A 4,103-nucleotide genomic window follows, 5' to 3' on the forward strand; every position below is an offset into this window, starting at 1 on the left:
CCTCCTCCGTTTTCTGATAGCACATATTGTATGAACTTGGTTTTTCACTCATTCAGCTAGTAGTTACTAAGCCTCTACAAGTAACAATGGGCTAGCCAGATTAACTAATGTCTGTGAAATACCAGGTAATGCAAATGAGACCTCTCTAAAACATACATAATTCCCTCACCTTATATTTAGTAGGCATGAGACAATCCTGGTGTTTGCTCTTATTCAGTTTATGGCCCACCAGAGTCTCAAATACAATATAATATGATGAGCACAAAAATGGGAGAAATACAAGGAGAATTTGGTGGGGGAAACCCCAGCTAATCCAGAATCAGGGCTCTTGGAAGACATAATCTCTAAAGAAGACCAATAGTCCTGACATAATCTCTAAAGAAGACCAATGGTCCTGAAAAAATGAACAAGAGATTACTATCCAAGGAGCAGGGAGTGAGGGCAGGTGGAGAATGCTCTGGACAGAAGGTTCTCCCCTCCATGAGGAGGTCTGGATGGGGGAGAGAGCACAACTCTGCTTGGGGACCTGAAATAATGACTTTCAGAGAGAGGAGTAGACCTGCAGAGGAGTTTGAATTTGAACCTGTGGACAAAGGATGGCTAGTGAGGCTGTGAGTGAGAGAATTACAGGATGATATTTGGGTTTTAAGAAGACTAACCTGGTCATAGTAGGAGCATGGGTGGAGGAGTCCTACATGGAAGTAGCCATTTAAGTCTGTCCCCATCAAGGCTCTGAGGGGGAGGGTGGGGAAAGAGGGCCCAAAGTCACTGGTAGGAGACCTGAGCTCCAACACTAGTGGGAGAAACAACTGATTGCAACTTCGCACAGTAATTCTGCTCTCTCTGGCCTTCAGGTTTCTTTTCTATAAAATGATTATTTCTAAGGACAGAGAAGTGTATTTCTGTGTCATTTTTAGGACCTACTATTAACCAAGTTTTCAATTAATGCTGCTGCTGCTGCTTCCTTTCCTCCTTCTTGATATTTTAAATTTTCTCTTACCTTTCTCTTTCCCTCTCTCCTACCCTCTGTCTATATTACTTTGCTAGGGTTGCCATAACACAAACCATTGACTAGGTGGCTGAAGTAGAAATTGATTTTCTGACAGCTCTGGAGGATGGAAGTCTGAAGTCAAGGTATCAGTAGGTTTGCTTTCTGGTGAGGCCTCTCTCCTTTGCAGACAGCTGCCTTCTCACTGTCTTTGCACTATCTTTCCTATGTGTGTGCATATCTCTGTGTCCAAATCTCCTCTTTTTATAAGAACAACGGTCAGAAAGAACTAAGACCCATCTAGTGGCCTCATTTTCACCTGATCCCTCCCTTAACAGTGCCATCTCCAACTACAGTCCCATGCTGAGGTCTCCAGGTGTTAGGGCTTCAGTATATGAATTTCAGGAAGGGCACAATCAACCCATAATTTTCTCTCTTAAAATCTGCTTTGGAACTAAACTTGTTGCAACCAGAAATACCTGGGCTGGTATGGAGTCACAACCTTCCCTAAGCTGGGATTCTCTTTTCTATGTCCTTTCAACCTGTATTTGATCCACATCTCACTTATTGATGCTGATGACATAGACCATCCATCTGTGAGAAAAGCTAGAGCACCTTTTCTTCTTTTATACACTAGCCGAGATATTTTTTCCTATAGAAAAAGAACTTCTGAATTCCAATCTCTGTAGTATTAGGCCTGGATCCTACCTTTGTTTGGTTCTAGTCTTTATGCCCCAGCGAGATTCCTACTTTTTGGGTAGGCCTTGTTTTCTTTCCATTTGCTTTCGCTGCTCACAATAACTTCCAAATGCATCTATATCCTATCCTTCCTACCTTCTTTCAAAATCGCTGCTAAAACCCACCAGGATCACAAAAGCTTACTGCATTAATGTTCTTTCTGTGCTTCTTGTCATCAGCCAAACTGAACTTGCTTACACATTTCAATTGCAGTCTCTTTAAAGCCAGGATTTCATTTCATTTTCTGGCTTTTGTCCACTGTGTTTTAGCAGCTCAAAAGGGCCACGCATCCCTGGCACCCCATGAATAAATGAAATCACACACTGTAATAATGACAATAGGGCATGCACTCCTCTACCTGCCTACCGAGCAAACTGCTCTTTTGACTATTTTGCAAAATCATAACGACTCACAGGGGGTTTCTTCCCACCTACCTGATTCCGAGCCCAGTGAATTATAAACATATTTTATTTAACAAATTCACTTTTATTACTACAGTCAGCTCCTATCACAATAGTTAAGGTTCTGTTTGCAGGTTCATAACTTGCCCATAAAATTTTGCTTCAGGCAGATACTCTGGTCTAATGACTCTTGGTACAAAATTTCATTATTAGAATCTTTTTCTTTTTACACCAAAGAAAGTAAAAAAAAAAACAAAAAACAAAAAACCTGTGACTTAAAGAAAAAAAAACTTTCAAACTATTGTTCTGTATTAAAGAAATGTTCCTCTCCTCCCCCAACAAAAAAGAAATGCCAAATCTCGGCCATCGAGATTTGTAAAAGCAAAATGGCGCTGGATTTCCTTCTCCCGGTACCGATGCACCTGCTACCTGCCATACTCCCTCTCCCCACAAACCAGAGCGGCTGTGCTGACCAACAGAGACTCCACACTCTGTGCATACTCTGTTTCACACACACCCTGCAGGAGGACTGTGACCTCTTAGCTTGGTACAACTTTAACGGACCCAGAATGATGTGTCAGAGTTGGCAGCATCTAAGTTGACCTAGTTATCTGGAGGGCCTTTGGTAAAATTATGTAACTGGAGAGGGGTAGTCTGAGGAATCCTCAACATTCTATTTCTCCCTCTTTTTCTTTTTTGTTCAGCCTTCCTCTACACATCAGGGACCACCTGCTGGCCCTTTGCCTGCCTGCCTCACTCTTAGCAATCTTCTTGATGACACCTGCTCTTTGACTCTACATCCATCAAAACATATCAGACTTCTTACCTCTGCTTCCCGGGCCCTATTTTCTATCCAACGTGGCAGTTACTGCATCAACCAAACCTTAATAACGACCCATTTGTCACCCCTCTTAGCATGGGAGAATATTTTGAAAACATAACAAATGACCTGGCATAGGCACTCATGGATCAGAAGGGGACACAAGTGAAGGTTCTGTAGTCTGACGGCCCTCTCAGCCCAGACATGGCTCCTCTAGCTGTTAGCTCTTGGGGTGGTGGGGATGAATCCTGTGGAAGGGTAGGGATGGCCGACACTGGAGGGGTCTCGGGAAGGTTGCTATTCACAAGTGAGAACAGACGTGCTTCGATATATTCACAACTGATATTACCATGTGGTATGTGCTTGTCTCCATTTCATCCCTGACTCTTGAGGGTTTTATAAATTGACAGAAGACTCCTGGGTTCTCAATGCCTTACTCTCAAACACAGGATGGAATTTTAGACAGCCTGTCCCAGTAACGAGGAATGACTTTGAACTCCCCAAATTTTAAAATTGATATACAGTCAAAATTACCGTTCTTCTTGATATCATACTTTTTTTTTTTTGGTATTCAAAATCTCTCCTTTCAGGCACCTGGGCAGCACATGTTCTCTCACTCTCTATGGGGTTTTTCCCCTTCACACCAAGCAATTCTATGACACCAGGTAACTATTGCACAATTCACAAATACTTTGTACCTGGAGATCATGTCAGATCCCTCAGCTTGAGGGCTTAGCTCAAAAGATTGTCCCCTTTCCCCAATTCAGATGTCAATCACTAGTCCAGCTTGTCATCTGTGTTTCTGACTGGCTATATATCGAAGGTTCCCATGGATCGCTGCTCAGATCCCATAAATTTGCTAAAGTAGCTTGCAGAACTCAGAAAAAGAGTTTACTTGCAAGATTACTGCTTTATTATAAAAGGAAACAATTCAGGGACAGCCAGATAGAAGAGATGCATTGGGCAAAGTATGTGGGAGCAGGGGTAGAACTTCCATACTCTCCATGGATGTGCCGTCCTCCCCATACCACTATTCACAACCCAGCTGCTCTCTGCCTCTCATCCTTTATTTATGGGGACTTCATTACATAACCATGGTTGATTAAACCATCGATTCTTGGTGACTGAGCCCCTCTCCCCTCCCTGGAGGCTGAGG

The sequence above is a fragment of the Meles meles genome, chromosome 3 (genome assembly GCF_922984935.1).
Source record: "Meles meles chromosome 3, mMelMel3.1 paternal haplotype, whole genome shotgun sequence".
NCBI lineage: Eukaryota > Metazoa > Chordata > Mammalia > Carnivora > Mustelidae > Meles > Meles meles.